Source organism: Canis lupus, chromosome 27 (assembly GCF_048164855.1).
Source record: "Canis lupus baileyi chromosome 27, mCanLup2.hap1, whole genome shotgun sequence".
Classification (NCBI taxonomy): domain Eukaryota; kingdom Metazoa; phylum Chordata; class Mammalia; order Carnivora; family Canidae; genus Canis; species Canis lupus.
This window is the reverse complement of record NC_132864.1, coordinates 17,460,958-17,486,169: the sequence shown is the minus strand read 5'-3', so window position 1 is coordinate 17,486,169 and position 25,212 is coordinate 17,460,958. Positions and strand designations below refer to the sequence as shown.

The 25,212-nt window shown below is 50.7% G+C and overlaps 1 long non-coding RNA gene across 1 annotated transcript; it reads left to right on the top strand.

The window, feature by feature from the left end:
• The first annotated feature begins 277 nt into the window (after positions 1-277).
• Positions 278-22,472, top strand: LOC140618974 (uncharacterized). Its single transcript, XR_012018943.1, has 4 exons — positions 278-433; positions 1,076-1,219; positions 19,455-19,532; positions 22,339-22,472. It is a non-coding gene; the product is annotated as an uncharacterized lncRNA (long non-coding RNA).
• Positions 22,473-25,212: the final 2,740 nt, after the last annotated feature.

The following is a 25,212-nucleotide window of genomic DNA, read 5'->3' as shown; positions in this document are numbered from 1 at the left end:
CCCAACACTGATATGATTACTCCGTGCCAGGTGTGGTGTGGAGCACTCCACGTGCATCATCTCGTTTAATGCTTGTGACAACCTATGAAGGAAGCGTTCTCAGCGGTCCTCATTCACCAGTGAGGATGCTGAGGTTCAGAGAAGTGAGTCGACTTGCTTGAGGTCATCCAGGCAGTAGGCAACAGACGCAGGCATTATGACTATAGTAATACTCTATAGTGTCAGAGGTGAGGCAGAGAGAGGTTAGGCGGCCAACCCAAGCCCACGCAGACATTAAATGACTGGAAGCCAGGCCGTCTGCAGCCAGAGCTTCAGCTCTTCGACACCCAGCCATACTGCCTTAGACAAGAGATGCACGGTTTGGAGACAGGAAGACTGAGTCCAAGCGTGTGTCAGTCCTAAGGCCACTAACCCAGGGCAGGATCGAACTCAGGTATCAGGGCCCCCGCTCCGTATTCTTGCATTCACAGGTGGCTATGCCTACATGACCCGTGAACGCCGAGAAAGGGTCCCTCTGTGAAGGGAGTCTTGCCAAGCGCATAGTAGGTGCTCAGTTCATGGCTTCCTCCGGCCTGGCTCTGCTCCTTCCAGGGTCGGATCCGTGGCCTGCTGGTCTCCCCCGATCACCCCCTCATGCCTCCCAGGGCTCTGGGGGCCTCAGGAAGCCCCAGCCGGAAGCCCCAAGCTCAGGCTTCCCAGCAGAGTCGCAGAAGCGAGACAATCGCATTAGGTCCCCGGGGCGGATTTGGCAGCCTCGCCACGCCTTTGAAAGGCGAGGATTGGCCGTTGGACAGCGGGAGCGGCCGGAGCTGGTTCCTGTTCAAAGCTCCTTCCTCCAGCCGCATTAAAGATGGATTATAATTCAGGGGGTTAGAGAAGGGTGAGTGAAGCCAGCCCTCTTCCCAGATAAGATGGCCATGCAGGTGGGAACTCTCTGGTCAAGGGGCAGCCGAGCTGGCGACAACAGCCAGGGCCACAGCAACAACAGCAAAGACGCCTGCTGTCCTGAGCGCCTACCAGGTGCCAGGTTCTTTGCTAAATGCTTTTGGTCAACATCTTGTTTTAACTCTCACAGTCCCCAAACGAGGGGACCAAGACACAGAGACATCAGCCAACCAACCCAGGGCAACCCAGCTCGTGAACGGGCGCTGAGCTCAGATTCCAAGTCAGGTGTGACACACCTCTTGCCCTTCACCTGTTTCTCCCCAAATGTAATAAGGTAAGTATTTGTACTATTAGTTAAGTCCCTGTTTTCCCTGCTGCTTCATGAGACCAAGGCCACCGTCCACGTCCGTTCATCTATTTTACTCCCTTTATGTCTTCAGAGTCGAGCAGAGCACCTGGCATAGCGTGGGTGCACATCGGAGCTCACACCACAGGGTAGTGATCGCTGAGTCCTGGCCCGGAGAACAGAGAGCCCGGCTCCAGCCCTCCCTCTGTGCCTCACGAGCCATGTGACCTTAGACACATCAGTTTATGGGTTAAAGGTGATCCTCAGTTTCCCCGTTTCCCTGCCTCTAGGGGCTGTTCTAAGGATCAGATGGGAACAGGTACTGTTCGCACCCAAGGTGATCTGATGAGAATGTCAGGTCCCTCCATCAACACAGATAGAACAAAAGGACAGTGTCCTCTGGCTTGGAGATGAAAAAGCCGATAGGGTGGGTGTTAAGAACCTTAGTTCAGGGATTTGCTTGCTCTCTGCGTCTCAGTCTCCAGGCTGTAATTTGGGGATAATGGTATGAGCACCTACCTTACAGTGTCCAGCAATGATTACACAAGAGGCGGCTTGTAGCATGCTTAGTGCGGCCCCTGCCACGGTCAGTCCTGACTGTACAGTAGCTGCCCTCTGCGATACTATTACATTTTAGAAAAGTCAGCCTGAAAGCCCTGTCAGGGACTGTGGAGGTAAGGAGGGGTTCCTGGAGGAGGTGGGGCTTGGAGGAACAATTGAGTGAGTTTGATTCCGAGCGAATGTCCTCAATAGACACAATGAAGTCAGAATGGAAAAAAGTCATGTAAGGGGAGCAGAAGAATGCATTTTTTAGGGTCTCCTGGGGAGCAGAAACTATCTTATACATTTAAACCTTAAGTTGTGTTTTTTTTAATCTTGGAAGAGGCAAAGCATCCCCATAAGCATCAGCTACCAATGGCCACCATCATGCTGCATAACAAACAATCATAAAACCTTAGTAGTGTGGTCAGTGGCCAGGCAGCTCTGCTGACCTTGCCTGGGCTCATCCAGGTGTGGCTGCCTGTCATAGCTCGATGTGGATGACTAGGGTGGCTCAGCCCTGCTCCATGTGGCTCTCATCCTCCGGCAGGCAAGTATAGCTATGCCAGAGGGCCAGAGTAAGCCCAACTGCACAAGTGATTTTCAGGCCTCTGCTTGTGTCATATTTTCTACCATTTCATTAGCCAAAGCCAGTTAGATGAATAAACCTAGAATCAGAGGGGCTCAGGGCTACAGACTACAGAAGGTGTGAATGGGGAAACCGATGAACAGTGGGGCCCGATTTTGTGATCCACGCGGTTCAGCATTCAACAAGTACAAAAGGTGTATGGTAAAAACCTTCCCTTCTACTTCCAACTCATGGCAGCCACTGCTACTGGGCTCTTTTATATCCATCCAGACATATTCTGTGATTTTACAACATTTTAATAATCTTTATGCCTCAGTGGCCCCGACCCATTCCTTATTATCCTTGTAAATTCAGCACCTGCCAATAGTGTGGAGGCTGTGATATCATGCCCCTTCAGTTCTAATTCCTGCCCTGTCACCTGCTGGCAACGTGACCTGGGGCACATCATTTCCACTCACTGAGCCTCACTCTCCTCATCCGTGAAATGGGAATAATAGCATGTCTCTTGCACGGCGTATGAAGAGGTTTACACAGCATCATGCATGCAGAGTCCCCAGATACGGTAGCTGCTAAATAAATGTCTTGTCATTATCATTATTGTTCTTATTAACTCAGGAAGAACACGGTTTGCTCCACCGGTTTCAAGGCTTCTTAGATTCCCAGTGGGCAAGGGCTTTCCTTCTCACCGCTGGGCCCTGGGAGCCAGCTGACCATCTGCCAGGAAGGATTTCTGTTTAACAAGCTCTTGTAATCTTTGCTGTGATCACGACTCCCTTCCCAGTCCCGGCTCTCCTCTGGGGGCCTGCAGCCTCTTAGGCTAAGCCTCTGCTGGAGCTATGAATATCTGAGCACCTGACCCCGCATTTCAATGTACCCAGCCCATCCCTGGGCTTGTGTGCTTCCTGAAGATCTGCCCCAGGAAGGCTGTTGCACTCCCCAGCACTAGAAATGCTTAATCATTCAGGTCTTCCACTCAACAAGCATTTCTCCAACGCCCCACTGTATGCCAGACCCTGCCGCAGATGTCAGTGACATCTCACCGTGGCTTCTGAATCTTCAAGACGTCGTCAGGGCTTCTTGAGAAGAAAGCTCAAATGCTCGGCCAACAACCAGAGTGGTTAGACCCAGTTTAGGGTTAAACCATCAGCCAGTTTCCAAGAATGTGTCTCATGCCCCTATCTCAGGGAAGCTTAGGCAACCTACTTACTGAAGCCAAACACCTGGTGGAGAAGGTTCTCCGGTCAAACCTAGAAGATGCTGAGGGAGAAAGGACAGGGCAGGGGCAGGGAAACCAAGCAAGACATGGTTGCAGGTGAAGTCTCAGCCCAACCTGGAGCTCTGGAATGTGAACAGCACCGCAGAGTGGGTCTGTCCCTCCTTGAGACAAGGGAACAGGGCTTTTGTGCCCAGACAGGAGTCAGTCGTTGGCCACAGGCCACTCCGGGGTGTTTGGGGAGGCGATGGAACTCCAAGGCACCTCTGGGAAGGCAGCTCCAATTGCCCAAGGCAATCCTGCAGGAAAGTTGCAGGAGTGAATGCTGAGCAGCGGCACCTGCCACAGCTGGGGCCAGGGAGGGATGGGCATGCTGAAGCACACACACACACAAAAAAAAAACTATGGAAGTGGGTGGGCGCCCTCTGTTCCCAGCATCTCCTCTAGACACAAGCCCAAGCAGTCACATTGTTGTTGATGACTGTCCCTGAGCAGTAGGGAGGCAGCTGGAAGTGTGGGCTTGGCATCAGGTCAACCCAGTTTCTAACACTGCCTCTGCTCACTAGCTGTGCAATGTTGGGCAAATCACTCTGCCTCTCTGAGCTTCAAGCTGCTCACGAGAAACAGACAATATCCATCTTGGAGAGGTGTTATGGGGTTTCACTCTGTCTGGCCAGTGCCTGATTGCTCTTGAACACTCAATAAGGATTTGCCAGGGGCAGAGTTGGATTCGAACTCACGATTCCTTGGATCCTAGCCCAGTGCTTAGTAATAACGAGAAAACTCTGGGGAAAATCTCACAACCTCTCTGAATCTCCATTTTCTCATTCACAAAACAGGATGATAGCTCTCCTGCCCATTTGGGGAGGAGACTTTGGGAAGGTGTAGATGCTAGTTTATAAAATAATCAACTTTCCAAAGCTGGAAGAGATGGCATTGAGCCGTCATCCTACCTCTGCTATTTGGAGCCATTCCGCGGGTGAGTAAACTGAAGCCCGAGCAGTCCAGCAACTTCCCAGTTGTCCCACAGCCTGTGTCAGAGCTAGGAGGGGAACTCAGCTTCCTCACATCCTGGTTTCTGATTCCAGGCCCTTCCTAGAGCAAGTGTGCCTTCTAAGCCTACCCCGGGTGACCCTGACCACGCATGGTCCCTTCTGGCCTCTGCTCCTCCGTCTAGAAGTCAAAGGGGCAGAGCAGAGACTTCCATGTTCTTTTTGATTTAGAACATGTGTCCGAGTGCACTGGGTGCTCTGAAAACCCAACACACATTAAATGCCCCCCTCCCCGCCTTCAGGGGCACCTGGGTGACTCAGTGGTTGAGCATCTGCCTTTGGCTCAGGTAGTGATCCCAGGGTCCTGGGATTGAGTTCCACATCAGGCTTCCTGCATGGAGCCTGCTTCTCCCTCTGCCTGTGTCTCTGCCTCTCTCTCTTTCTCTCATGAAAAAAATAAAATCTTTAACCATACCCCCTTCAGCTACAGCCAACAGCAGAGTGGGGGGGGGGGTAGGAAACCAGTTCGCCCATTTCATGGATGAGGAAACTGAGGCCTACAAAGACTTGCCTTCAGGAGAAGGACCCTATGCCCACACACTTGCAGTCCCACCTGAAGGGGTGAGGAAGACCAGGAAAAGTGAGGAGGGAATCCAAGAATTGTATTTCCCCACAAGATCACATTTACCTGAATTTCTCAACCCACAGCCAAGTCCTTACCTCTTAATCACTGGAAACTTCCAAAGGATGTGCCACTCGATTCCTTACCAGAAGAAGGTACCTGCAAATCTGGTGTCAGTGGGGGAAAGCAGGGTCCAGGGTGACTGTGGGAGGTGAGACTCCTTCAACACGGCTGTGAGGACAGGGTGGTGGGATGGGACAAAGGGGCAATCACAGAGAGTTCCGTGGGGGGAGTGTAGGGACACGGAGGTGTCCCTAAGGCCATCCCACTGGCAGGAGGCCTGATCAGTCCAGCAGATACCTCTGAGGACACAGGGCCTTGACCCCGCAGAATACACGGTCCTCTTGGGGCCTGGTGGGATGGGGATAAGACTGAAGGATGTGGTAGGAGACGGAAGACCCACACCGCCTGGGGGTCCAGGTGTCTTTCTGGGAAGAAGGCCAATCCTCTTCATGAGAACACACTACTATTTCGAGAGATGGCCCCACCGTGGTGCCCTAGGGTGGCGGGGCAGCTTTATTCCAGGTCAGGGGTGGGCAAGCTGTTGGTGTACGCAGGCCCATCTCGGGGACCTGCCCTCCTCTGGCAGGAGCTGACTCCTGGGTGGCCACGCACCCACCTTACCTGGGGGCAGCTGACAGCCACCTGACAAAAGCGGACGGAAGCCCCACCACATTCCTTGAGGACAGACAACACTACGGTGCAATTTATGCTCCAGAGGGCCTGCGGGAGCAAATCCCACCTCGGCCCCTTCCCCATCCTTTCCCACGTCCTCCTTCCCAGTCCCACTGTAACGGCTCCTGTGACAGACGAGAGATGAGGCCACTGGCCCAGAGGCACGACACAGATGGCCAAGCAGCTCTGTCTCAGGAGCACATGGGGGCTTGGCTGGTGTGGGCAGAAGCCCATTGCAGGTGAACACCTGCCCGGGAGTGGGTGGTCAGAGCCGTATGAGGCCGGGGTCACAAAGCCCTCCAGCGAGAACATATGACCTGTCCTTTGGCAAGAGGCAACTGGGGCAACGGGAGACAAGAGATGGCCTGTGGGGGCGGTGAAGAGAGGAGTGAACCGGCTCCATTGTCTCTGCCAATGGCAGCGCCCACGCTCCCCAGGGCGCAGGCAGGGGCAGAGGTGGCCGAGTCACCCAGCCCCGAGGCAGACAGGGCCCCCAGCCTTACCCTCCACTAAAGGGGCACTCGGTGTTCCAGCAGTAACAGAGGACATTGAGACCTGCCCTCTCCCAGCTTGGGGCAGCTGCAGGATGTCTGCAAACACCAAAGAACACCCAGACACTATCTGGGGCTGCTGGCTTTAAAGGTCATATCCACATAGAGAGGCTCTTCTGCATGGTTTCATCTCCCAAATACAGATGCTCTGGATTGAAGAAAAAATGCCAAAGCCCATCCTGTCTGTGCCTGCCTCCCCGAAGGCCTGTGGCCCCAAACCTGCATTAGGGAACAGCTTTGGTTTGGCTCACGTTTGCTCACCCCCCACCCTCTAGACAAAGAATCCAATCCCGACTTGCTCTGTGGACTGGGAGATCATTTTCTTTCATCACACTGTTTCCCAGTCTGCAGACATCTGGTAAATGGGTTCTTCTCCTCCTTCCTTGCATGAGTTTGTAATACGGGAGATGTCAACTCATGCATTGATGCATTCATGAGTTGAACACCTACTATGTGCCAGGTTCTGTTGGTTATCACGGTGCCTAAGGCGGACAGGTCCCCAAGTTGGACTGGGGGTGGAGGAAGACAGGCCAGAAACAGGTAAATACACAGCCGATGTGTGTCCAGTAGCCAATAACAGGATGAACCCTGAAGAGGCAGGGCACTTAATCAACTTTGGGGACAAGAGCAGCAAAAGAAAGACATGGTTCTTAAAGGGATGGGCCAAAGGATCTCACCCAGGATTCCATGAAAGACGTAAAATCTCTATTTAGTAGTGACTGATGGAGCAGCGTGCTAGGCTCTAGGCATTCAGGGATGAACAAAACATAGATCCCTACTGACATGGAGCTCTCGTGGGGGCAATGGATAAATGCCACATTGGCACATCATCAAGTGTGTGTCATTAATAATAGCTGCTGATGGGATACCTGGGTGGCTCAGCAGTTGAGCGTCTGCCTTTGGCTCAGGTCATGATCCCGGGGTCCCAGGATTGAGTCCCACATCAGGCTCCCTGCTGATCAGGAACCTGCTTCTCCCTCTGCCTGTGTCTCTGCCTCTCTCTGTGTCTCTCATGAATAAATAAATTATCTTTAAAAATAAAATAAAATCAAGAGAAGTCAGCTTCACCCCAGTTCCCAACCTCCATTTCTACTACCTGTACAACGGAAGAGGAATGTCCCTTCCTTCTGCTCTCCTGGCTTTTTTCACTCCGCCTGGCATCTCAGAGGCCGTTTCCATAGCAACTCCAAAACCAACCCTCCACCCCCCGGGTCACACAGCCTACCTGCCTCCCAAAGGCCTGGCACCACTGGCTTAGCCACACTCTTCCCCCTCCGCCCGTCCCTGGGTTCTTCCCATTCTTCCAATGGCTCAGGGAGGCAGAGGAGATTGTTGATACCATGCCCATTTTCCAGATGAAGAAACTGAGGTTCTCCCAGCAGGAATTAGTAATGGAGTGAGGACTTGAACCTCCCAAGGAAAGTTAAGGACTCATGCTCAGCAAGAGCATGCCTTTGCTCTTGCTCATTCTCTCTGTCATAATGGGTCTTTCCTTAGGTCTTCATGGCTTGTTCTGTCCCAACCTTCAGATCTTGGTCTTAATATCATCTCCTCCAAGAGTCCTTCCTGACAACCCCGAAAATAGCAGCTCTTGTAGAATTCTGTTTTGTTGTCCTTGTAGTTCCCGTGACTCAAAAGCTGTCCATCTCTCCCGTAACTGGAATATTGTCTCAGTGAGGGCAGCAAACTATCTTTTTTTTTTTAAGATTTTATTTATTCATGAGAGAGACACACACAAAGGCAGAGGCAGGGGGAGAAGCAGGTTCCCTGCGACATGGGACTCAATCCCAGGACCCCAGGATCATGACCTGAGCCAAAAGCTAATGCTCAACTGACCGAGCCACCCAGGTGCCCAGTAAACCTGTATCTTACTCCTTCCCACGCATCTACTGTGGAATAGAGTTCAATAAGTATTTGTCAGATGAATGAAGGAGATCCAGAAATATGGACTTGACATTTTGTCCTCTTCCTTCTTTGAGCAAATATATCCACTGCTCAGACCGGCTAGTTCAGGGAGCCCGACTATGGTCACGGAGCTGGCAGGGGATCCCCTCCCTTGCAGAAAACAGTTTGGAGATTCCTCAAAGAGTTAAACATAGAAATATCGGACGAAAAAAAAAAAAGAAATATCGGACGACATATCGATTCCACTCTAATGTAAACACACAGGAATTTAAACAGGTTCTCACGTACATGTACACCCATGTTCACTGCGGCACTATTCATAGCAGCCAAAAGGCAGAAACAACCCACATGTCCATCACTGAATAAAAGGATAAACAGAATGTGGCATATCCATACAACAGATTATTTTTCAGCCTTCAAAAGGAATAAAGTACAAATACGTGCCATGACATGGGTGAACCTCAAAAACAATGCTACATGAAAGAAGCCAGATGCAAAAGGTCACATATCATATGAGGCCATGTATATGAAATATCCAGAATAGGTAAATCTATGGAAACAGAGAGCAGATCAGTGTTTGCCAGGAGCAGTGGAGAGCAGACAGGTACAGGTGTCTTTTCGTGGAAGATGAAGATATTCTGGAACAGGATAGAGCTGGTGCTTACACATTGCAAATGCAGTAAATGACACTGAATTGTTCACTTTAAAGTGGTTCCTTTTACATTACGTGAATCTCACCTCAATCGAAAACAAAAACAAAAGCATTCCTTTGCATCCAGTCTCCTCTCCAGACCCATGAGTGGGGTTCAGGCGGGGGGGGGGGGGGGGCAGAGCCCTGATGGAGGCTGAAGAGGCCTCCCAAACCCACCACTCCCCTTGTCAGCTGAATCACCCTAAGCAAAGCTCTGGCATTCACTGAGCCTCTGTTTTCCCATCTGCCAAATGGAGACCATCAACGCCACCCTTCACCACCTCACTGGGTCCTCCGATGACTCCGATGTGGAGGCTCCTGATAGAATAAGCCAAAATACAAGAAGTGTTGTGACCGCCAAGTGGTGAACACAAAATCCATGCAAAAGAACTTCCACCCCTCTTTACTTAGAGAAGACACAGTAAAACAGCAAAGACCTCCCTGCAATCGGCATGGAGAGTGCCTGTTTCGGTCATCTGTTGTCAGACATCAAACATCTATGGTTAAATGCAGTGGCTTGAGACAGTGACAACATTTAGTTTGCTCATGAACATGCAGTTTGAGCAGGGTTTAATGAGGACAGCTCATCTCTGTTGCACTTGGTATCAGAGAGAAGGCCCAGTGGCTGGGGCTGGAATCATCTGAAGGGTGCTAACTAGTCCACTCTGGCTGTGATAACAGATCACCATGGTTTGGGTAGCTCATAAGCAAGAGAAATGTATCTCTCACAGTTCTGGAGGCTACGAGGTCCAAAATCTTTGCTGAGAACCCACTTCCTGGTTCAGAGACAGTCACCTTCTCACCATGTCCTCACATGGCAGAAGAAGCAAGAGAGTTCCCTGGGGTTTCTTTTATAAGGGCACTAATTCCATTTGTGAGGACTCCAGCCTCCTGACCTAATTGTCTCCCAAAGACCCCGCTCCTCATACCGTCACCTTGGGAGTTAGGTTTCAATGTATGAATTTTGAGAGCTCACAGAGATCCAGACTGTAGCAAGTGGCTCACTCACCTACCTGGCGGTTGATGCTGGCCCTTGGCTGGGACTTCAGTTGAAGCTGTCAACCAGAACACCTACAGGTGGCCTCCCCATGTAGCCTGGGCTTCCTTACCACATGACTTCTGGGTTCCAAGGATGAGTGTCCTGAGAGAGAGTCAAGTGGATATCGTCTTAGAAGTCATGTGGTGTCATTTCTGCCTCATCCTATTTGTTGAGGCTCTCACAAAGTCACACACATCCTTAAGGGAAGCAAAATAGACCCCACCTCTTGACTGGGCTCATGGTGAGGTTCTGGAAGAATATGTAGGGTCAGAAATATGGCCATGGCCATTTTTGGAAGCTACAATGTATCACAGTACCCATCAGAGAAGGTTCCAGCAGGAGGTGAAGGCAGAGTGTTTTGCAGTCTACGGGACAGGACTGGTTGGTAGTAGGGGGCTCTTTGCACCAATTCCCCCTCTTGAATCCCCCCACCCCCCGCCAGGAGCTCCCTCCTCTGTTTCTTCCTTGATCAGCCTCAGGCCCTCCTTGCCTATCACAGGAAGGGGGCAGAATTTTCTGATTTGGAATAACAGTCTGAGTTCAGTTCAACTCAGTTCTCCTCTTCAGCCTGTTTCTATTCTCAGGGAGAAAGAAGAGTGGGCATTGTCTCTTTGCTGGGTGGAGGAAAAGATGGTGGTTGTCGAAAGACTCCACCCCTTTCCAGGTGGCCCACCACCTGAGATATGTCCCCGCCATCACCAGGTGTTTCCACAGACTGAAATAAAAGGTTGTCAGAAGGTCATCCTCTTAGCAGTTCCTACTGAGACTTCAGGCTTGGTCTGTCTACCGTGCCCTTCTTGCCAAGACATAAACACCTAAGTTCCTCTTGGACATATATTAGGCATCTAATTCTGAGGCTCTTTTGGTTACAAATGGCAAAAACCCAAATGCAGCTCAAAAGTTCATACATAATAAAACAGGGGGAGAATGTAGTGAAAAAGCCAGGAAACCCAAAGGGCTGCATCTAGGGCTGAGATGTGGCCAAGAATTCATCTCTTGGTCTGTTAACAGACTGCAGTCTCAGACAGCCTCACTCAAAAGGGTGGCCTGGCCCTTGCAGGCTTACATCCCCTTGCATCCTTCAAGTCCCACCAAAATCTCCTGGCAATTGTCACTGAGGGCTGCATCTCATTGGCCTGGCTCAGGTCATGTGGCTGTGGTTGTCCCAGGAGCAATCAATGATCCGGAGATGGAGTGCTCTGACTGGTCAAAACCTGGGCCACCCGACCAATCATAGCACACAAAAGGGTGAGCCGCGTTGAAATCGTGAGGCTTGAGCGCAGGGAAGGGAGAGCTTGAGGAAGGAAGGTCAATCCACTGTATCTTTAGGAGGAGCCAGTGTGGCTGGGCAGATTCAAAGCAGCGGGGGTGATGTTCTAGGCTAGGATGGGTAGAAAGAGGCAGAGGACACAGCCCCTCCTATCCAGGATTTTACCCTTTGGGTGCCATGGGAAATGCTCAGGAAACAATTCAGGGGCAGGAGAAAAAAAAAAAAACAGGATGGGAAAAGGTAAAGATGTATTAGGTAAAACTCTACATCTGAAATGAGATAGTTCATAAATAGCACTCAGGCCAAGATCCATGCTGTCCAACAGAAAGATGCCAGCCACATTTACGACTTTAAATTTTCTACTGGCCCTACTGGAGAGAAAAAGTAAAAAGAAACAGGTGAAATTAAGTTTTTTAATATATTTTATTCAAGCCAATATATCAAGGATATTATTTCAACATATAATCAGTTTTTAAAGAGTATAAGTGAAATGGTTTTTGGCGCTAAGCCTTTGAAACCCAGTGCATGTTTTACTCTTACCAAACTAAACTCTATTTAGACACACTGGTGTCAGGCGCTCCATGGCCACATGTGGTCGGTGGCTACTGTACTGGGCGGGCCAGCTCTAGACCTTCACTACTCAAAGTGTGGTACACAGACAGCAGGAGATAGAAATGCAGCGTCTCAGGCTCCAGTGCACACCTCCTAGGCCGGAGTCCGCTTTTACCCTATTTTTGCCAGGTGATTTCTGCGCATTTGAGGCATGCTGGTTGAAACCCACAGTGTCCAAAAGAACTTTCTGTGGTGATGGAAATGTTATGTATCGGCCCTGCCCTACACGATAACCACAGCCCTCAGGTGGTTCCTGAGTCCTTGAAATGTGGCTGTGCCACAGACAACTGAATTTTTCATTTCGTTTCATTTTAATTTAATAAGCCAATGGCTACCTCTCGGATGGCACAGATTTAAATCAATATAAGTGCTCTGAAATCCTAGCTATTTTAACTATTATCACCCTGTTGCTTGTGCAAGAAGGGAGGGTGAGCCAAATGAAAATGTGTTCAGCAACACGGACTCATTGTTTCCTCTGGAGTAGGTGTGTAATTATCCTCATTGGACATATTTGGAAAGTGAGGTTGGGGACTTGTTCAGAATCACATAATAAATAATAATGATCATGCTGGGGCTCCTGGGGGGCTCAATCGGTTAAGCATCTAACTTTGGCTCAGGTCATGATCTTGGGGTCCTGGAATCCAGCCCTGCGCCGGGCTCCCTGCTCAGCAAGGAGTTTGCTAGTCCCTCTACTCTTCCCTCGCTCGTTCTCTCTCTCTCTCTCTCTCTCTCTCTCTCAAATAAATAAATAAAATCCTAAAAAAAAATTTTTTAAATAATGGTCATGCTAGCATACATCACTGGGCAAGCACATCTATGTGCCAGGAACTCCATATACTTGGTTGTTATCTATCATAACTACCCAATGTGCAGGAACTATTACACTTGCCATTTTACAAATAGGGAGGTTAGGGAGGCTCAGAGAGGTGAGGTGACTTGCTCAGGGTCACACAGCATCTGAATGGCAGCATAGGGTGTGGCCCCAGGCCTGTCTGGCTCCCTGGGTTTCTCCCAAGATTGTACCCATGATTACCCTGAGGAGTGGCGAGGCCAGACCCAGGCTCAAGGGCCAGCAGCCTGAAGCACACAGGGATACCCTTCCACCTAGAAATGCTGCTCGGAAGTGGGGGGCTGCCACAGTGACCTCCGGGGACCCTCGCTGCCCTCCAGTGGGCAGAGGCAGATGCCAGGCACACACTGCTGCCTGCATGACCCTCCGCTTGCTGTCTGGAGTGGTGCTGGGTCAGCCCAGGCCGCCAGCAGCAGGCACCGGGGAACGTGAGCGGCTTCCTGAGTAGCTGTTGCCGGCGGCTGCGGCCAGCTAGGTCCAAGGGAGCCCAAGGAAGCCGGCCTTCCTCCTCAGTCTCTGCTGTTTGCTTGTATTTAAAGCCTCGCTTCATTTCCAAGCAAATGTGGGTGCTGTGTATTTGTTTGTCTAGTGACAGAAGGCAGCCTCCCAGGGAAAGGCGCACCCGCCCTCCCCCTGCACGCTCACACACCCGGCCTGATGCTGTGTGGCGGGAAGAGCCAGATGATTAGAAAGCAGGCTGCCCTCGCCTTCCCCCACAGGGCTCATCTCCAGGCCTCGTGAGCCAGGCCGAGATTCAAAATGCTGAAGGGCAGGGGCACACCATCCCCACACGGTGACCATGGCCCGAGCTGGGAACTCGGAGATGATGGGGTCCAGTCCCCACAGGTGGAGAAATAATGAAGATCACAATGATGAAACTACTCGGTGCCATTAGTGGACACGTACTGTACACCGCACACTTAACATGCATCTACTTTAATCCACGCCAGAGCCCAGTGAAGCACCTTCTGCTGTCATCCCCATTCTGTAGGGAAACAACCGAGTCTCAGAAAGGTAATTTGGCCAAGGTCACACAGCAAGGAGATGGCAGAGGCTCGACACGAATGCAGGTCTGCCTGGACATCTGCGATAGAGAGGGGCAAGGAGGGGTTTGGAAGTTTGAACCCAGTTCTGTGATGTCCTCATTGTGTGACCTTGGGGAGACAGTGGCTTGACCTTCTGAGCCTCTGTTTCCTCATATGTACAGTGGGGATATAAAGCCAACTTTGCACAAACAGTGTGAGAATTCAATGAGATGAGCCGCCTGATGTTTGGAAAGGAATCGGTGAAGGAATATGTGTCACCAATGCAGCACAGTGCTGGTGCACAGTAGACCCTTAATAAATGATGTGAGTCCACACTCTGGAAGGCGAAGCCCCTTTCCTTTTAAACCTCTGGGATTCACCTCCCAGGAGCAATGAGGTCCTGTTCCCTATGAGAAATAAGTGTTTTTCTTATATCATCTCACTTAATCCTAACCACAACCCTCAGAGCATGATTAATCCCGTTTTATAGACCCGAAAAACTGAGGCTCAGGAAAGTTTGATCGCCCGCTGTGGAACTCAAAGCTGCTAAGTATTGGAGCTGAGAGAGCAGTCAGGCTCCAGTGGACTCACAGTGCAAACCAAATGCCCTGTGGCAGAGCAGAGCTCAGGACTCCAGCTAGGCTGCCTCTGAGCATCAAGGGTGGTGGCTTTGGGTGGCTGAGATGTCTGCCCCTCACAGGTGGAAAGCCAGAGGGAGCCGGTACAAGACCGTCTTTCTCTCACACACAGCTGCCCTCGCTGCTGCTGCAATGTCCTTGCCCAACTGCTGGGGACAGCCATCACTATGGCAACCGCCAAAGGCCAGCTGGCCTCAGGTGCGAGGAGGCACCACGGCCACCTCGAGCCCTGGTCCTGGTGCCCTTTGACCACTTGGTGATGTTTCCAGCCTGGCAGCCTGTGGAAGTCACCAACCCTGACAGTTGGGTGGAGAGAGAACCCCCACAACTCCCCCACTGGGCCCGCCCCAACCCCTGCATCCAGGATCCTTCTGCCCCAAGGATGCTACTGCCCTGAGGCCCCGGGTCCTTGGCCAGAGAAGGGCTAGACGCCCCAGCTCTGTGGGCGGGAGCAGCTCGGCAGTCACAGCCTGGTGCTGCAAATATTAATTATCTCCTAACGACTCCCCAGGCAGTCATTATATCTCAGCTGCTGGCAGCTGTTCCTAAAAACCTACCCAAGGCATCTCCGGGCAGACGGAACCTGCCCTGGTGGCCGGAGGGGTGAGACAGGCCCTTCAAGCATGTGGGGGCAGGATGAGGGCGAGGGAGTCTAGGAGAGAAGGGGGTCTGCTGCCCTCCGGGAGGCAGAGAATTAGGGAGCAGTGGAAGGGGGCTGGATGAGTGGAGCAGACTGGAAAGCCAAAAATGTAAGGCTGTAGGGATGCCCAGTCTTTGCTGAGAACCATTTATGTTTATTGAGCACTTTCGATGTGCTAAGTGCTTCCATGCTTGCTACTCAGTGTGGCCCACAGACCTGCAGCCTCAGCATCTCACTTGCGAGCTGCTTAGAAATGCACGATCTATTGAATCAGAAGCTGCATTAAAAAAAAATTCCCAGGTGATTCATGCAGAGGTTCAAGCTTGAGAAGCGTGGCCTAAAGGTGTGATCCCATTTAAGCCTCCCACAAGGTGATGGGGGAGGTACTGTGATGATCTCCTCTTGCGAGAAGAAGGACTAAGGCCCAGAGAGGTGAGTGACCAGCCCAAGGTCACACAGCTAGCATGGGACAGAGCCTTGACTCGTGCCTTTTTCTCACAAATCCTCTCTGAGCACCAACTACACACCAGATGCTGTACTGGGTGCGGAGCCAAGGGCTGTCTTTCTTCCATCTTCCGGGTCTTAACGACACGCTGGCTCTCTGCTGGCACAACTAAACAGGGTCACCATCAGAACTCAGACCTGACCAGGACTTCCCAATTAACATGCACAGATCTCATTTGACCCTCACAATCAATTGAGAAAGCTGCCCCCTATAATCCTCGTTTTCCAGATCAAGAAACTGGGGCTCAGAACAGGGAAGTGGTGTCTCCCAACCAAAGGGCTTGTCTGGACATGTAAAGATCAGTTTTGCCTCTTCTTGAACTCAGCCAAATGGAATCATAGAGTATACGCCTTTAAAAAGAAACTTTATTGAGATACAAGTCACATACCGTACAATTCACCCATTTAAAGCGCACAATTCAGTGGTTTTTACTATATTCACAGTGTTGTAAAACTATCACCACAATCGATTTTAGAATATTTTATCACCCCAAAAGGAAACCCCATATCTTTCAGCCATCACCTCCCACCCTGGCAACCCTTCATCTGCGTTGTCTCTATGGCTCTCCCTATTCTGAACATTTTGTATAAATGGAATCATGCGACAGGTGACCTTTTGTGTCTGGCACCTTCCACTTAGCATCATGTTTCCAAAGTTTACCCATGGTGTACCACGTGTCAGTACTTCGTTTGTTTTTATGGCCGAATCGTATTTCGTTGTGTGGATGGACCACATGTTAGTTACCCATCCATCAGTGGGCGAACAAGCATGTGCCCTCTTGGGTCTGCTTCTTCAATTCAACATTGTGTCCGTGAAATTCATTCACGCTGCCATGTGTTCACAGCCCACTCTTCTCATTACTGGGTGATATTCGATCCCGTGAACACAACGGTGTTTATTACCCAGCGTCCTGTCGCTGGATATTTGGACAGCGTCCGCTCCGACACTGTTAGGAGTAAAGCTCCCGTGAATACTCCTGTACATGCCTTGTAGTGACCTTAGTTCAGCTGGCTGTATGCAAGTGTGCACTTGCTGGCCACTGGGTAGGTTAGCTTAGCATCTTTTCCAACAAAGAGAGAGAACAGGTCTCATGTTTTGATGTCAAACCATATCTTGTTAGAATGTAACAGCATTGCTTTGTTTTCACTATTTTCATTTATTACCTTTTCTAGGGCAAATGGATATTCTACGTACAAGACTATTCCTCAGTTTCCTTTTAAAATAATGTGTTTGGGGGATACCTGGGTGGTTCAGTGGTTGAGCATCTGCCTTCGGCTCAGGTCGTGATCCTGGGGTCTCGGGATCGAGTCCCACTTCGGGCTCCCCACAGAGTCTGCTTCGCTTTCTGCCTGTGTCTCTGCCTTTCTCTGTGTGTCTCTCATGAATAATAAATAAAATCTAACAATAAATAATAATAAAATAAAATAATGTATTTGGGTTTTCTTTAAGAACTTAGTTCAAAGCAAGTTTTATTATTATTTATTGTTAGATTTTATTTATTTATTCATGAGAGAGACACAAAGAGAGAGAGGCAGAGACACAGGCAGAGGGAGAAGCAGGCTCCATGCCGGGAGCCCGATGCGGGACTCGATCCCGGGACTCCAGGATCATGCCCGGGGCTGAAGACGGTGCTAACCCACTGAGCCACTGGGGCTGCTCTCAAAGCAAGTTTTCAGTAATAACAGTATAGGTAGTGTTTAGAGCACAAGTCATGAAGAAGATATCAGATGAGTGAGGTTTGGGAGCACTCATGTGGGAGCTTGGAAGAGGCACAGCAGTGGTGGTCAGGCAGGCCTCCTGGCTGGATCTGGAAGGATGGCAAGGGATACAAGAGGTTAGTGAAGAGAGGTCCTTGGAGGGAGTGCCACCAGGCCAATGGGACTTCCTGATGCAGGCAAGGGTTGCGGGGTTCTGGATTCAGGCTCCCCCTTCTCGAATCCCATGTGGCCTTGGGGATACCAAAGCTGCTCTCCAGCCCTCGGCCATCCTGCCTCTAAAATGCAGACACTGGGCTGGACTAGATGCTTCAAACAGGATTCCCTGACCAGAAGCCCGACCGCAGATGCATTTTCCTTTGTGGTGCCTTCCAGCAGGTTGACCTCACAGATAAGAAGAGGAATATTTTTTATTGAGACCAGCATTGTTCCTCAACGTGAGGTTCTGGGACCAGCAGTGGGTCAACAATTCGGGACCAGCAGTTGGGCAGGGCTGATTTGCAACTGCTTCCACAGGCGCCTGCAGGACGCCCCAGTCCCCACCACTCCCTACCACCTGTCCCATTGCTGAAGGAGAGTGTTAGTGACAACCACCGCTGCATTTCCATCCTGCTCTTCCTCCGTAAAGGTGAAAGCACCTACTCTCATACCCAGGTCTCTATCAAGAGTGAAGAAAGCAAGCCAGGCCAAGAGGCCAGCTGATTTTCCTTACACGCAGCCCTCTTAGAGTTCTCTCATCAGCTGACTCCCTCGAGGCATCTGAGTTAGAGATCCCCGACTTCTATGTTTTATAGAGTCCCACCCGGGTTGGAAAGTCTGCATGAGGTGATGAATCTACATGCAGGATCCTCAGATAAATTCTGTTGGCTGTGCAACCATTCCATGGGAAACAACCAGGACCAAAAGCCCAGAACTGATCACCGACATTAGGTCATGGGCAAAGCCTGGGATCTGTCCCATTCACTAGCTGCATGACCTTGAACCAGTCACTTCTTCTCTCTGTGCCTCAGTTTCCTCATGGGCACCAGGAGGTACGGACTCACTCCTAATTCTCAGGATAGATCCTCCATGTGCCAGGCACACAGTAGGTCTCCCGCACAGGAAAATGGTCACTGTGATCATCATCCTGCCCCCGGCCCAGCCAGCCCCGCACGGAGCTGCGCCAAGCGGCCACCCGGGCCTCTGTCTCTTCCATCCCAGAGCGGCTGGGAGGACGTGCCAATAAGTAGCTAGTTAACTAAATAAATGAATGAGGCAGGTCTATGCTGATATAAATCTCTGGAAGAGAACATTTAGACACTCCATATTCGAGCTGGATATCATTTAAATTACCAGACTGCCTCCTCGGCCCGTATCCCCTTATTACCGTGTTTTTAAAGCTCAGAGCTTAATTGCACACTGCCACAGCCTTTACCCACGGCGCTTGTGGAAATTAGAGGCGCTTCCCTGCCCACTCATTTGCAGCCCATCACCCCCTGGCCAGCGCACGGCCTGGGGTTTGGGCACTGGAGGGATGCGTGTGCAAGAAGCAGGGTCCAATGGGATGGGGTGAGAAGTGGGCTAAAAAGGATGTTCATCAATTGCCTCCTTGCCTCTATCCTTGCCCCCAGTAAACCATTCTCCGTGTAGCAGCCAGAGTGATCCTTCAACATAAATCAGATGATGTTACCTACCTCAGCTTTGACTCCTGGGTTCCGGTTCACTCAGGTTAAAAGCCAAGCTCCTTATGTAGGCCCTCAGTGCTCTGTGGGATCTGAACCCTCGTGACCTCTCTGATCTCTACTCCTATCGCCTCCCACCCTCCTGGCTTACTTGCCCTCGCTCTCTGGCCTCCTCATTATACAATAAGTCACTGTGCCTTAGGACCTTTGCGCCTGCTGTTTGCCCCACCCAGCTGGCTTCTCCCCAGTATTTGCATGGTGGGCCCTTGTACCTGCTTCAAGTCTCCACTCCTCCAGGCCTTAACGAAAATGTGTCTCCTTTCCCACACTGCACATTCTGCTTCATTTTCCTTCATAAAAATTCATCACTGTGTTTGTATTATTTTGCAGTTACTTGCATATTTGTCTCTTTAATACTCTCTCCCACTAGAATGTCACTCCATGAGGGCACAGGCTTTGGAGAAGAAGCAGGAAGCAAAGCAAGGCCTTTGTGGTGCCTCAAGGGCAGGTACGTGACCAATGGCCATTGATCGTATACACACACCATGATCATTGGGTGACATTCCTAGGTCACCTTTACCACTTTGAAACTTTGAAACTTTGAAAGTTCCCATCCCCCATTCTGCAGAAGTAATGGGAGGGAGCAGGTGGTTTTGGACCATTTGGCATATGGGGAAATGGAGCTCAGGGGTGTGATGTGACTTTCTGGAGGTCACACAGTAAGATGAGGGGCAGGTGTTCCCTTCACTCTCTGATGAAAATGTTCCATGCTCCTGCCTCTGGGTCTTTGCACAGGCTGTTCCTCCTGCCTGGATGCCCTTTGCACCTACCCTTCCTCCAAATTTCTTTTTTTTTTTAAAGATTTTATTTATTTATTCACAAGAGACACAGAGAAAGAAAGAGAGAGGCAGAGACACAGGCAGAGGGAGAAGCAGGCTCCATGTGGGGAGCCCAATGTGAGACTCAATTCTGGGACTCCAGGATCACGCCCCAAGTCAAAGGCAGATGCTCAACCGCTGAGCCACCCAGGCGTCCCTTCCTCCAGATTTCTATTCAGCATCTCCATGGGGGAACCCCCCACCCCAAGACCAGGCAGATCTACTTTCTGGAAGTCCTCAGTACTCCCTTGGATTTCTTCACAGCTCTGATCAGAGTTGTAAATGTAAAAATGTGAGAAGATATTTTTTGTTAACAAGTGAACTCAGGAGCGTCAGCGGAATGCAAATGTAAGCTGCTGGCCCAGGCTGGGTTCCCACAAAGCAGATCCTGAGACCAGGATTGGGAGCCAGGAGTTTGTAGGGGAGGTGATCCCAAGAAGCATGCGGGAGGGAGGGAGACAGCAAGGCAGGGAAGAAGGAAACGATGCGGGGTGCATTAATGAGCAGGGGACTGCTGTGGGCCACGGTGGGGGGCGGAGGGGGTGCAGTCCCACTGAGGACACCTGGAAGTCTGCAGAACTTGCCCTGAGCAGCAAGGAAGCAGGGACATTGGTCCATTCACTCCCATCACTGACTGATGGAAGGTTGCTCCTGGGGTCACCAACCTGCTGGCCCTTCTGACCTACCCTGTGTGAGAGCTGAGTTCACGTCTGTGGCCACTGGAAGCCCTCAGGCAGAGAAAGGCAGATGTTGGAGAACTGTCCTCTGAACCACCCACATACTTATAAGTCAGTCAACAAACACTCTATTTACTAATCTTGATCATAAAGTCAGACCTGAGCCCCAAAGGATATAAAAAAAGCCCAAGATTTCAGTCCTGCTCTCCTGGAACAGAAACTCTAGCCAAGAAACCCAGACACATGCACCCAGAACAGCCCAGTGAGGCAGGTACATTTCACAGATGAGGTGCAGAGGCACAGAGGGGTGAAGTGATTTACACAAGGTCACACAGCTAATAAGTAGCCGTGCTGGGTCTTGAACCCGAGACTACACCTTAACTCTCATCTGTAAATTGCTGGCCTGTGCACCATTAGTGGTAGCTGTGAACAGTATGCCTGCCAATGACCCTCCCATTGTGTGAGGATAGTCTACATCTACACTAGCATCCGCCCCCCCCCTTTTTTTTAAAAGATTTTATTTATTTATTTGAGACACAGATAGATCATGAACAAGAGGGAGCGGGAGAAGCAGACTCCTCACTGAGCAGGGAGCCCAATGCAGGGCTTGATCCTAGGACGCTGGGATCATGACTTAACAGACTGAGCCACCCAGGGGCCCCCCTCATCATCCCATTTTACAGGTGAGGAAACTGAGGCCCACAAGACGCACAATCACAGGGCAAGTGGGAGGCAGAGCTGGTGTTAGAGACTCAAATCAGCTGCCTTCCTGCGAGTCAGCCTCAGGTACTTCCCCTCCATTAGCCCTTTGGAGGCTGGCAAACAGAAGAAAGATGGGGAAATGACGATCACTTCCCTTTATTGAGCACCTACTGTTTGCCAGGGCCTTTTGCATAACCCGTCTATAGCTCCGCATCCACTTGTCCTACGAGGTGTTAGTATACCCACCTCACAAACAAGGAGACTACCATAGGCATGCTTAAATTAAGTTTCTCCCGCAAGCAGATGGCAGAGCCAGGAGTGAAGCCCAGAATCGAACCCACCCTCGTGTACCATATAGGAATTCCTTTTAGGACAGCTGAGCTGGATTGCCTCCAGCCAGTCGGGGACTCCTCACCTGGCAAAACACGCTGGTCCGCTGCAGGGCAGCCCTCGCTCTGTCCTCCCTGCCCCCAGAGGAGGGTCCCAAGCTTCGAGCCTGGGTCTCACCCAGAATTCTCACAGCCCAGCACCTGGCCAGGCTTCAGGGAGGGGGTCCTTTTGAGCTGCAGTGCCTATGTTTGAAAATCCCACACCTTAGTCCTCCTCTGTCCTGTGAGACACAAAAAACTCAACCTAAGCTCTTGGGGGTGGGGGTGGGGGTGGGGGCAGGTGGAGAGACAAGGAAGGAAATAAGCTGAAATCACATAAAGGAGCACATGGAAAGTACAGAACAGAGTCTCCAGCACACCACACACACTCCAAAAAAAAAAAATGAAGCAGATATTATTATATTATTATTGGTATTATTATCAGCAGGAGCAGCAGGAACATTGGAGCTTTTTGAGAACTCCAGGGGCCCTGAGTACACTCACAATTAGAAGCCCACCCCAGAGCATATCCAGCACATTAAGAGGCACCCACATCCCACACGAAAAACAATTTTCTGTGAAAAATAATTTGGAAGGCAATTTGCAATTTTGCCTCGGATATTACTACCAATTTTGATCCTGCCAGTTCCTCTTCATGTATCAGAACTAATCATTTGTTTTCCCTTCAGGTGTCAAGGACTCCCGTTTGAGGACTTGGATGGGGAAACTGAGGCACCAGGAGACAAATTTAGTGGTAGCAGCTGTGTTCACACCCCACCTGGCCGCCCCCAGGCTGTGCAATAGACGTGGCTGGTGGCAAGAGAGTGAGGCGGGTGGGGGGGTGGGGGGGCTGCATTTGGCAGGACTGGGGGCCCGGGAAGGGGTGAGGGGAGCCCTGGGAGCAGCAGCCAGCCTGTCGCCCTCTTGCCCCTGCCTGCTTAATTGCTCCTGCGAACGGTTCAGGGCCAAAGCTTCACAGCGGGTCTTATCTTTGTCTTCACCATTTTTCTTTCTGGGCAATGAAGTTAAAAATCCCTTCCCAGCGCTCCAATGGGGTTTTGTAAATGTGGCCTCCATATCACTATTTAACATGCACCGCTAAAAACTCGATAAATAGCGACCGTCATTTGCAGATTAGCTCTTCACATGACGAAATGATTTATTTAGAAGATGCCTCTCTGTCTTTCTTTTGCTCTCTCTCTCCCTCTCTCTCTCCTTTCCTTGGCTAAGAACATATTAATCAGAAATTAAGGCAGAGGGAGGGCTGGACGTGGCACTGGTGGGGGGGAAAGGGTGTGCAGGGAGGGGAGGGGAGGGGGGCAGGTGGCAGGGGCCAGGGCACCCCTGCGGGGAGGGAAAGAGGAAATGGGAGAGAGGGAGGCTGGGATGGAGACAGAGGCAGAGACAGAGAGGAGAGACACAGAGAGATGGAGAAGGAGAGAACGAGAGCAGTCGGAGAGCAGAAAGAAGCTGGAAGACAGCAGCAGTGAATAAGGCAAAGTGCAGGGGAGCTCCATAAAAGCAGGAAGAACTCTTCTGCCCATGGAATCGGGTCCCCAGGGAGATGCCTGTGGGTGCTGCTCCCCCCACCCCCTCACACTGACCAGGCCCGTCTGCAGGGGCGCTCACCACCCCCTGCCCCAGCCCTGCCGGCCCCCCAGCCACAGCCCCTAGAACCTTCTCTTCTCGGGGCCTCCCGGGCCAGCTGTGGCAGGGCTGCCTCGCAGGGGAGAGGGAGAAAGAGCTCTGCTTCTTGCCTGGCATCTCCCTTTTATTATTTCATGCATATACATATATTTATATAAATTTCTATGAAACATAAATATATATATGTATAAATCTCTCTCTTTTTCTCTTTTGCAAGCCCGCGAGATAACCAGGCCTGGAGCAGGGGCTACAATGATAAGAAGATTAGGGAGGATTGGTTCATTTGTTGTAAGATACTCCAGGAGGGATATTTTGCTCTCAGAAGACCCACCGGAAGGTTATCTAAATAGGCTGGGTCTGAACTCACCAGAGCCGCCCCCCATTGGGACATTAATGGTACAAAGAGCGAAAGACAGGAGGGGCGAAGATGAGTTATAATGATTATTTGATTATCTTGGGCTTTAACAAACCCAGCCAGTTCGTCTGGGTGTGAAAAATTAGCTGTTCTCACAGCGGCAAATTTCACAGCGTTTGGCGTTATATATCTTTTTCTCCGGAGAGGAGACAGGCACTACGCTCCGGCTCTGGGGTGACAAGGAAACCCCAATTTCTCTTGAGTGTGGCCCGGTGGCCTGATTCTCTGGATGAGGAAATGACCCAACTAATTCAGGGTCAGTTCAAAGAACGTTTTGGTTAACAGCTTCATTATATATATATATATATATATATATATATATATATATATATATACACACACACACACATATATATAAAATCTCTATATATGTATGTGAGAGAGATCTATATATGGATTTTTTTAAGAAAGCAATATGTATGTGTATATACAGAGAAAGAGGTTGCTACAGAATGAAGTACAGTGCTTGCTTTCTTAAAAAAAATTAAATTTAAAAAAGAAAAAACTTGGTTGACAGTCTGGTGGGAAGAGCTTTCCTATTCTAAGGCTGTACCCCCCATGGGGTAGTTCCTCGTGCCAGACGTGGTGACCCAGCCCGTGCCACATGGCGCCCCTGAACTGAGATGTGCCGCAATGCAAAACACACGCGGGATTTTGAAGGCTTGGTAGGGGCAAAAAAACAGAATGCGTGTAAAATATTACATTCAAAACATTTCTATGTTAACTGCAGGTTGGAATCCCAGTATCTTGGATATCTTGGGCTAAGTGAAGCATATTATTAAATTAATGTCACCCGTCCCCTTGTCCTTTGTAAAACGTGGATGCTGGGACATGTGCAAGGATACGTGTGCCTCCCGTTCTGTTTCTGCTATGGCGGGGGGCGGGGTGTGTGTGGGGGTGGGGGTTGCTACTCCCTGCCCCGTGCACCGTAGGCCCTGGGAAAGCCGCTGCACACACTCCTTTGGTTAAAAGTGCAGCAAATTGGTGGAATTTGTTTCAGACTTTGAGTGGTGGCCTGGCGCAAAGGTTAGCAAAAGGCCAGTGCGATGAGGCCTGGACTGGGAGGTGACATTCCACAGACGGTGGCTCTTCCATGCAGACCCAAATCTGGAACAGGCTTCAGAGCTCCGGGAAGATGGGGTGAGGCTCCTGGGCCTCTCAGGATGGTTTACTGCTCCAGCGGCGGATTTAGCTGGATTTTGCTGGCCAAACAGTCGGGAGGATGTATTTTTCCACCTCCCCCACCCGCTCCCTGCCACGGGCTCTCTTCTGCTCAGACCCCACCGGGGATGTAACACTTGGGCCGGGGTAGGAAGGTTTGAGGCAGCAGTACAAAAGAGGAGGGATTATGGGTAAGGTCAGAGGGCTCTGCGGATTAGAGATATGATGTGTTAAGGGGGCAAGACTGCCAGGAATACTTTCCGTTTCCAGGCTGTGCCCTGAGCACAGTATTCCGGTGGCCTCGTTGGTTCAGCCACACAGCTACCTCGAGGGGTGGGCA